This window comes from Sturnus vulgaris, chromosome 20 (assembly GCF_052056855.1).
Source record: "Sturnus vulgaris isolate bStuVul1 chromosome 20, bStuVul1.hap1, whole genome shotgun sequence".
Taxonomy (NCBI): Eukaryota; Metazoa; Chordata; class Aves; order Passeriformes; family Sturnidae; genus Sturnus; species Sturnus vulgaris.
The window spans coordinates 7,703,525-7,713,556 of NC_142262.1; the positions used below are offsets into that span (position 1 = coordinate 7,703,525).

General features: G+C 53.7%; 1 long non-coding RNA gene and 1 other non-coding gene across 2 annotated transcripts; both read left to right on the top strand.

Annotated features, from left to right (window-relative positions):
* Window positions 1-7,624: 7,624 nt before the first annotated feature.
* On the top strand, window positions 7,625-9,551 carry LOC148221577 (uncharacterized). The gene is made up of 2 exons (XR_015807806.1): window positions 7,625-8,290; window positions 9,118-9,551. It is a non-coding gene; the product is annotated as an uncharacterized LOC148221577 (long non-coding RNA).
* LOC148221578 (small Cajal body-specific RNA 16) lies at window positions 8,338-8,493 on the top strand. Its single transcript, XR_015807868.1, has one exon.
* Window positions 9,552-10,032: the final 481 nt, after the last annotated feature.

The following is a 10,032-nucleotide window of genomic DNA, read 5'->3' on the forward strand; positions in this document are numbered from 1 at the left end:
GAAGAATTCTTTCCATGGAGGGGGCAGAGCCCTGGAACAGCTGCACAGGGAGGTTGTGGGATCTCCAATTCTGGGGACATTCCAAACCCACCTGGATGTATTTCCATGTCCCCTGTTCCAGGTGACCCTGCCTTGGCAGCAGGGTTGGACTGAGTGACCTCCAGAGGGCCCTTCCAACCCTGACTGCTCTGGAATTCTGATTCTGTACCACCCCTGGGCACCCCTCCACTGTGGACAGGTGGGCAAAGAATTCAACAGCGTGTGTTTCCAAGGCTTGCAGGTGTAGTAGTAGTAGTTCTTATTATTATTGTTATTATTATTGTTATTATTATTATTATCCAAGCACAGAACCAGTGAGGTTAAAACCCAGCTGTCTCAAGGTGAGATTGCTGCCTGTTCACTTTATTATCCATAAGTGATGTGTGCAGGAGGGCAGTGGGAAGCAAAGGGGGCCTCTTGAGTGTCACAAAAACTGGACTTTTAATTTAAAACTACCCTTTCCTGTTGGAGTGTCTCTCCTGCCAGTCCATTTTTTATTCCTGCTACGCAGCAGTGATCAGCAGGTAACAAGGGAGAGAGGAAACGGATGGTCCTGCAGCGCTGTCTGGCCGGTTCCAGTGCTGTAAATTATAGATATATATGGTACAAAGGAGTGCTGGGATATTAATTTCTGTTGTTGGAAATCACAGACCCTCCACTTTAATTTACTGCTAAATAATAAATGACTTTGTGAGATACTCGGCAAAGATAAAGACACCTCGGTAAATCAAACAGCTCATAAGCACTTAGGGCTCAGTCTGTCTTGCATGTGTACTTAAGTGGTTTATATTGTTCTCAGAAAGCAGAAATAAGCAGGCGTTTAACTGATGCTATCTGCCAAAATAAAGGATGAACCCGTGAATCAAATGGTTTCCTGCAAATCCTCATTTGCATTTGAAGAGTGGAATGAAGAGCCTTGCTGTAGGGATCTGGAAATATTTAGGTACAAGGCTCAAACGTGTCCCTCAGGAGCCGTGGGATGCAGGCAGTGGGGGCCACAGTGGGGCTGTCACTGAGAGCAGCAGGTGGGTTTATATAGGATTTGTACGGGGTTTATCCACAGCTCAGCAGGAGCAGGAACAGAGTGCAGGGATAAGTCTGGGAGAAGCCAGGATTTGATCTCTCCTCACCCTGCACCTGTGAAAACACCATCCCATTCTCGTGGCACCTGACACAGTGCAAAGCAAGGTGAGACAGTGGTGGCACTGGGGACCCCAATGTGCAGCGTGGATCTGCCATGGAGAGCCAGATCCCGGCTGGTCCTGCCTCAGTTTCCCTCTTGACATGTAGAGATGGCACCTCCACCTCCCCAGGCTGCCCTACAGCTCTGCCTCCTGGCTCTTTTCTCTCCTCCTTGGCCCACTTGTGCCAGGCAGCAGTGACAGAGCCACCAAAATTGCATCTGCAGGGCAGGCAGGAGCTCGGGGGTGTCTGTAAGGAACTTGGATGCTGGGCTCTGGCAGCCCAGCCCCACAGACCCAGGAAGGCAGCAGCCACAGAGTGCCAGGCTCCAGCTATTTGCAAAGGCAAGTTAGAGTCAAAAAGATGCAATCAGAGTCTGAATTGAAAATAAGATATGGATGTGGCCGATTTTGACATTTATAGCTCGTGTTTATTATGCAAATTGGCCACACTCTATAGGAATGCAGCAGAAGGAGATTGCAAAGGGCACCAACTCATCCTTGACGTCTGTGCTGGAAGTGTTTCCTGTGCATCTGTGGCCCTGCTGAGCAGATTTTTGGGGTGCTGGGGAGGCAGCCAGGGGTGTGGGGCTCTGTGAGCAGTGCCAGTGCCTGGCTGGGGCTGTGGGATCCTTAGGCATGTGGGTTTGGTGAACAAGAGGGTGCCAGAGCAAACCATCTCAGAGCTGATCCCAGGATACAACACAGAGGCATTTCCTCGGGATAATTTCAGCAGCCAGAGCTCTGGCTGTGCCTTGGCCTCGCTCTGAAGGCTACAGGAAGCTCTCAAGTGCTTTGGGGTGTTTTAGAGTGTGGCTGCCTGAGCACAGACTGAGAGATTGCCATGGTCCTTTGTCGAGCCACCTCTGCAGTGCCCAGCTTCCCCCTGCTCCGGGTCTGCTGTGGTTGGAAATGGATATTTACCCCAAAGTGCAGAACACTGCACACCTCAGTGCCAGCCCAGAGCTGTCCCCATCCCACAGGTGTCGTGGCAGGAGCAGCTGAGTGGCTGCTGGTGCTGAGTGCCATCCTGCAGGCACACACAGAGCCAGGAAATGTCATCTCAGAGATCCCAGGAGCCAGCACCCCGTGGCATGGACAATGACAAGGGACAATGGACCCTTGCAGGTGTGCTGGTTTGGAGGGGAGTCTCCAGCCCTCTCTGGGTGTGTTCCAGCTCCGAGGAGAGCCCTGAGGATGCTGCAGGTGTTAATTCATGTGCCTGCCAGCAGAGAGGAGCTCAGGGTGGGCACGTTGTTCTGTGCCTGAGGAGTTTGTCCAGCTCCATGACACAGTGCCTGCTGCTGGCTGTGCTGGCTGTGGAGAGGACAAATCACACCAGGTACAGCTGATGTGAGGGGAGCACAGCCACACAGAGCTGCATCTGGAAGAAATTTTGCCACAATGAGTTATTCTTCAAAAAAAGAAGGCGCTGGTAGGTGGGAGGCAGCGGTGGGGATGAGCTGCAATCAGCTCACTGCTGGCCACAGCAGCGCTCCTCAGCAGGTCACCAGCTCTCTGATTTGTCATCTTCGGAGTGGAGGACACCAGCCCAGCTGGTTCCACTGGCTCATGCACACAAATTGCCCAGCTGGCAGGCTGAGGGCAGAAGAACTTCCAGCTGGGGACAGTGACAAGTGCCTGAGAGAGAAAACAACTTTTCCCAGCACAGCTGGATTTGGTCAGGGATGTTTCTGTACAAGCAAGTCAAGCAAGTGTGTTTGAATAACAATTTATTAGATATACAAACCTCTTCAACCTTCTCTGCAGCAGGGGGCTGGGGACAGAGGAGATGCTGCTGGGAGTAATTCCAGATACAGCTGAGCTCTGTGGAGCAGGGAATTTTGACTTAGTTTTTCAGATGAGGGCAGAGAGCTCTGAGCTTTCAGCTCATCACTGTGGTGGGAGGGACGTGTGCTCCTCGAGTGCCTTGGGCTCAGGTGTCCAGGTGACATGACCAGCCATGGCACTCTTTCCTGAGGGGGGACAGTGCTTTTTGGTCTCTGCTGGATGTGTTTTCCAAGTGGGAGAAGGGCCAGGGGAGCTCACAGCCCATTTCCAAGGCAGCAGGAGCTGGAGCACAGTGATGATCCCTATGAACCAGGGGCACTATGAGATGGTCACTACAGAAAGGACATTGAGGGGCTGGAGAGTGTCCAGAGAGGACAGTGGAGCTGGGGAAGGGTCTGCAACCACAGGTGTTATGAGAGGGAGCTGGGAAGGCTCAGCCTGGAGAAAAGGAGGCTCAGGAGCGACCCTGACAGGAGGGGACAGCCAGAGGGGTCGGGCTCTGCTCCCAGGGAACAGGGACAGGAGGAGAGGGAACGGCCCCAGGCTGGGCCAGGGGAGGTTTAGATCAGCTGTTATGGAAAATTTCTTCACTGAAAGGGTTTTCAAGCCCTGGAACAGACTGCCCAGGATGGAGGAGAGTCACCATCCCTGGAGGGATTTAAAAGGTGTGTGGAAGTGGCACTTGAGGACACGTTTCAGTAGTGAACACAGCGGTGCTGGGTTAATGGTTGGGCTCAGTGATCTTAGAGGTCCCTTCCAAGCTTAACAATTCCATGATTCTCTGAAGTGCCTCAGTGTGAGCAGCCCTGGGAGAAGGAGGAGTTTGGGTGGTGGGAGCAGGTCAGGAGCAGGTACAGAGATACCCACAATACAAACATGCATGAGCCAAGGGCTCAGCTTTATTTCACACTCTTTGGTAAAAAGAAAAACAAAAAAACTTTACCTGTGTTTACTACTTTTTCCTGTTGAACTCCACACCTGAACATGTGAGAACAACTTTCAATATGTGAGCTCTTCTGGCAGAGCAGGGTACCACCCTCAGCCTTTCTGACCTTGTTGAGGAGGACTCAGAGAGGCCCAAAGGGATTTTAAGGGCTTGATGCACTGAAATGCTTCATCCTTTGCAGATTATCTGGCAAAGCTGTGGTGGCAGCAAACCTTCTGCTCTGTGCTTCTGCATTCTGCAAACCTCCAGCTGATGGGGCATCCCAGCTTTGCTCCCAAGGAGGCAGAAAGGCTCCACTCCAGGCACCAGGGTCTCCTCACCCTGGATCCAGTGTCCACTCCTCCCGTGGGATGTTCCACCCGGGGGCAATGGATCAGCTGTGGAAGCCAATGATCCCATCAGGAATATCTGTGGTCTGACACATCCCACACCACAGCAGCGACCCTGAAGGCAGCAGGATCCAAGCCCAGCAGGACCAGGCTCCCAGATCCATGTGCTGTTCACTTTTCCTGACACTGTTGAAAGCCAGGGCAGCTCCAAAGTGGCCGGAGCTGCTCGGGTGTGACGTGGCACCATGGACAAGTACCAAACCCCACATCTGCCAGTGAAAGCATTCTGCTGGAGCACAGCATGAGGAAAGTAAATTACTGTGGAGTAAACTAGAAAATCCATCATTGGTGGGAAGAGGAGGAGGGAACTGGTTGAAGGATCCACGTACAGGACTGTGACAGCAATCAAAAAACAGCCCTTTAAATGTCAAGGGGGCTGAGCGTGGTTTAATAGCAACCAAAACGCTGCCAAGCTGGGTGACGAGGAACAAAGCAGAGGGATGGAGACATCCACCTATTATCTGCTCCCTGGAGGAAGAGAGGAGGGAGATAATTCAGCTTTATGCTTGATCTACTGTGTAAATCTCGGAGAGGTAATGTTTTCCTTTATCAAAAAGGGAAAAAAAAAAAAAAAAGAATGTTTGTTTTCAGCGCTGTCCCTGCCATCAGCCAGGCAGCCTGAGCTCGGCTGTACAAATGAAATACACAATATCAGAGCTGGGCAGAACTGCACCCAGCAGGGATGGAATCCTGCGGGGTGTGGCAGCTGGCCAGCCCCTGGCTCCCTTAGAGGCAAAAGACTGAGTTAAGGGGGGCACAGGGGGATCGGCAGGATGCAGGGTTTGTAGCCACATGTGTGAAATGCTTTTACCTTCACAAATAAAACCCGCGGAAGGCAGTGAAATGCTTTTGTTCTGCACACACGTGCTCTGGGCTGCCCTGGAGGGAATGGGTGGCTGTCCCTGCCCTCAGTGGGTGTTGGGATTGTCCCTCCACTTCCCTGCCAAAGCTGTGGGGTTTGGAGCCCCTCTGGCTCAGGTGTTAAAGCCCCTCTCTCTCTGTGAGATCCAGCACAGCCTGGCTGCCTCATCTGCCCACTGCATTTCGCTTCCAGGGCTCTCCCACCATGCTCTGGGTACTCAGCACTCCTAAAGGATTTCGCTGCAATCACAGTTGGATTTGATGACCTTGGAGGTCTTTTCGAACCTCAAAGATTCTACGAATCTGCAAGAAAAAAGAGAACACTGAGCATTATGACTTCAGCATTAAACCAGCAACGCCTGGAAAGCAGGGCTGTGTTGGGAGAGGGGATGTCCCTCGGCTTGTAAGCGCTGGGCAAGGGGCAGCAGGGAAGGGCTTTGAACTCTGAGAAGCACAAAAGCAGCTTTTGCAAAGTCAGCTCCTCAGATCTGCAGGTATTTGCGTTTTCATTTATCCCCCTGCATCATAATTCCTTGTGCAAAGTAGGGATCGTGCCCTCTGCTTTCACAGGGACTGGGAAGATGCTCCCCGGTGTTTGTAGAACACTCCTGCTGTGTATTTACAAGCGGCAGAAGGAAAATCACACGGAAATGAAGAGTTTAGTATTCAGAGCAGGCTCTGAGCAGTGCAGGCACCCACTCCTGGGCAACCTGAGTGTGGAATTACCTGCTCAGCTGGCTCAGCGTGGGGCCAGGCTGGTGGCACAAACCTGTCCTTGTGTCACTTAATCCCTGTGTTTGGATGTGCCAGCACCCAGAGGCCACACTAATGGGCAAAAAAGAATTTTTGTTTACTGGTGGTGTGGTGCTTGGTTTCCCCAGCTGCTCCCCCCATCCAGCTTTTGCACAGCTTGGACCTGTATGTATATTTTATAAGAGGTCTGCTAAAATGTGTTATTGCAGAAATAAAACTAAACACTGCTTCATTTTTAATGAGCCATCAGGGAGCAGGTTATTGCTTGTGTGTTGGAATGGTTTTCTGCTCCCAGGCTGTTTATACCAAAATGCCTTGGAGGGAAAATTGTGATTAAATTTCTTGAAAGATACCTGTATTTGTGCTGAAAGCCTCTCTCTCTGTCAGGAGTGTGGCTGTCAGAGTCACTGAAAGTGAAGCACAATTCAGCACAAATAGGCAGCCTCGAGAACCACCAGCAGAATATTAAATGAAAATACTGATTTACTCTGTATTAACTGCCCTGTGGTTTCTCCAGCCAAGAATGGCCTCTGAACTCTCTGTATGCAGAGATTTTGCCTTCGGGGGGGATTATAATAATGGAATCGTGGAATGATTTGGATTGAAAAGGATCTAAAAGCCCATCTCATTCCACCCCTGCCATGGGCAGGGACACTTTTCACTGTCCCAGGTGGGACAACCTGGCCTTGGGCACTTCCACGGATGCGCAGGTACAGCTCTGGGCAGTGTGTCAGCATTCTGCCAGGGAGGAATTTCTTTCAGGGACGAATTGCTTCCTTGCTTCTTTTAGTGTAAAACTATTCTGTCTTGTCCTATCGCTACCTTCCTGTGTAAAAAGTCACTCTCCATCTTTTTATAAGCTGCCTTTAGGCCCTGAAGGGGCTCTGAGCTCTCCCTGGAGAGCTCATCTCATCTCCAGGTGGGCACCCCCAGCTCTGCCAGCCTGGCTCCCTTGGAGCACCTCCGTGACTCCCTGCGCACCAGCAGCTCCAAAACCGAACCCAGCCCTGTCGGGCCATTCCCGAGCTGCACGGGGTCCTGTTCTCTGCCGGTCCCGAACCCCACTGCTCTGCTCCCGGCAGTTCCCGGAGGATCCCGGGCTCCTCTCCCGGCAGTTTCCCCCCGGTTTCCCGGCTCCTCTCCCGGCAGTTTCCCGGGTGCCGCTGCAGTCCCAGCTCCCGCCGCATGAGGGCGCTGTCCTTGGCGGACCGTGCCCCGCGCGGCGCTCTGGCCCGCGGCTGCTCTCGGTGCCTTCCGGCCGCGCTTCCGGCCGCGTGGCGCTGAGGGAGGGTCGGGGACATGGCGGGCACGGGGATATAAGGCGTGCTGAAGGAGGGTTGGGGACATGGCGGGCATGGGAGTACTGAAGGAGGGTGGAGGACGTGGCGGGCACGGGGGTACTGAGGGAGGGAGGGAGGGAGGAGGACATGGGGGGCTAGGGGTCGGTGGGGTGGTGTAGGGTGCGGGGCAGGGGCTGCGGGAGATGGAATAGGGAGGGATCTGGAGCTGTGGGTGCAGGAGGGGCTGTAATGCGGGCTCCGGGTAAGCGGGAGGTGACGGGGCATGGGGGGACTCGGGAGTTTGCGTGTCTGGAGCCCTGAAGGGGTGCGGAGTGTGGGGGAAGCGAGGTACTGCAGTGCAGGGTATGGAGGTGTGAGGGCAGCTGGGGGGGCTGGATTAGGGGGTGCAGAGGGGGTGTGGGATGCAGGGTGGAGGGTATTGAGGCACGGGGGAAAGGGTGTGGGGCTGCGAGGGGGCTGGAGGACGGTGTGGAGGCCAAGGGGACAGGGTTTGGGGTGCTGGGGGGCATGTGAGGGGCATGGGATGCAGTGAAGGGGCGTAGTGAGGGCCTGGGGGACAGGTTGTGGGGTTTTGTGATGGGTTGGGGATGGTGTAGAGGGGATGTTGGGGTGTAATGGGAGTAGTGAGGGCCTGGGGGTCAGTTCTGTGGGAGGCTGCAGTGGGGGCTGGGGGAGGCAGGGTTTGGGGGACTGGAACACTGGGGGCCGCAGGGTTTGGGTGTCTGTGGGGGCTTTGGGACTGTGAGGAGGTCGGTAGGAGGGCTGGGGTGCTGTGCAAGGACTCCCCCGGGGTGTGGCTGCTCCCGGGGGAGGTGTTGGGCCCACAGCAGGGTGGGGAGCAGGGGGAGAGCTGAGTGGGGCCAGTGGGGTGGGGAGGGGGCTACAGGGCCAACAGCCAGACCAGGACTTTGTTTTTGCTCTAAGTGTCCCACAGCTTTATGTGTCACTGGGTTTCCTGCTGGGGCTCAGCCCCAGATGGTGGCACGGGTGGGACTCAGTGCTTCCATTCCTGAGGTGAGGGAGCACCAGGTGAGTCGTGGGAGCCCCGTGTGCCCCTCCTGGGCAGGGTGTGGGGTCTGGGCTGGGGAAGGGCTGCTGGGTGGTACCAGCCAGCCTCACCCGTGCCCGAGAGCAGCTCCCAGGTAGGCTCCATGCTGGGCCTCACCTGTGCAGTAACAGGTGTGAACATTCATGAAGCATTTTGATGGTCATGTATGATACTGCATACAACAGCTGCACCCCTAATCCAAGGAAAAACATGGGTTAGATTGGGGCTTGTTAATGTTTACCGAGTCTTCTTTTGAAAATGTTTTGCAAAGTGAAACTGGTGCTCTCTCAGGTATGGAAATGAGAACTTAGGTACTTGATTTATCACTAGATACTGTTTGAGTTGCAACTTTGTTCCCCACGTAGTAGGGAATAGTGGTAAAGTGATTTCTGCACTTGAGCAAATGTAATGCTTTGTTGGAAGATGTGTACTTTGCTCTCTTGTTACGTGTTTGGCTTCTCTCCTGCAGCGGGGGGTTCACCTGGGGACTGTGTGCCCTGGCAAGCGTGGGAAGGGAGAGGGGAAGGCCTGTGCTGGGAACCTGGCACCACAGTGATCCCAGCTCCTGGCAAAAATTCCTTGGCAAAATAAGAAGTGCTTTTCCTGTTTCTTGTTGCTATGGGATGAGTGACCTGGCTTTGGTGTGCTTTTGGGAGTGCTCGTGGTAGAGATACATTTGTGAAAGATTTAGGGAGAGCTAGGGTGGGATGGTGCTCCAGTTAACACTGATCCAGAGGAGATGGGCCTGTGTAGGATGGGGGGGCTCTGGCTGCATTCCTGGCTGAACATCCTGGTTATTTATTTTCAGGTAGCTGGACCAAGAGGTGATTCTGCAGGATGGTGAGAGCTGCTCTTGCAGTTTGGTAATATCTGTGTGGTCTTTTTGGGTTATCACAGAATCATATAAAGGTTTGGACTGGAAGGGACCATAAAGACCTTCCACCCCCTGCCATGGGCAGGGACACCTTCCACTATCCCAGGTTGCCCCAAGCCCTGTCCAGCCTGGCCTTGAACATGTCCAGGGTTCTAGCTACAGCTTCTCTGGGCAACCTGGGCCTCACCACCATCACTAATTCCCAAATACCCATCTAACCCTTCCCTGTGCCTGTTGAAACCACCACCCCTTGTTCTGGCACTCCATGCTCTTGTAAGAAGTCCCCCTCCAGCTTTCCTGTAGGCTATAGAAAGCAATTGTGCCTAATTGGATAGTGAACATGAATAAAATCTATTTTTCAAAGTTGACTTTCTTCTCATTTAGTACTTTTGTGCCTTTCCACAGTAGGCAGGTGTTTCACTGCTGCAGGTGGCTGTGCAGGCAGGCTGAGCCCTGACAGCTGCACTGTCCCTGGGGCTGTCACACCTTGCAGATGTGCAGTGCCCCAGCCCTGCCTGGGGAGCTGTCCGGCAATCGCATCCTGAATTCAGCTCAGCAGTGCTGCGGGATTTAGCAGCACCTCGGTGTGCCGAGCTCCCACCTCCACTAGAGGGTGTGGAGCTCCGCAGAATCCTTTGTTTTCACGGAAAGAAATGGGAAAACTTGGGAGCCTTTCTGTTGTCAGATGCACAGGCTATGGCAGGATTACATCCCTCGGGAGATCCCTGCTCTGTGCCCTGGCAGCAGTTCAGGCTCCTTGTGCATTGCACAACTGCCAGCCAGGCTCAGCATTCCGCGGGCTGTCCCTGGCCAGCCTGCAGCCAGGAGGATTAGCTGGAGTGTGCAGGG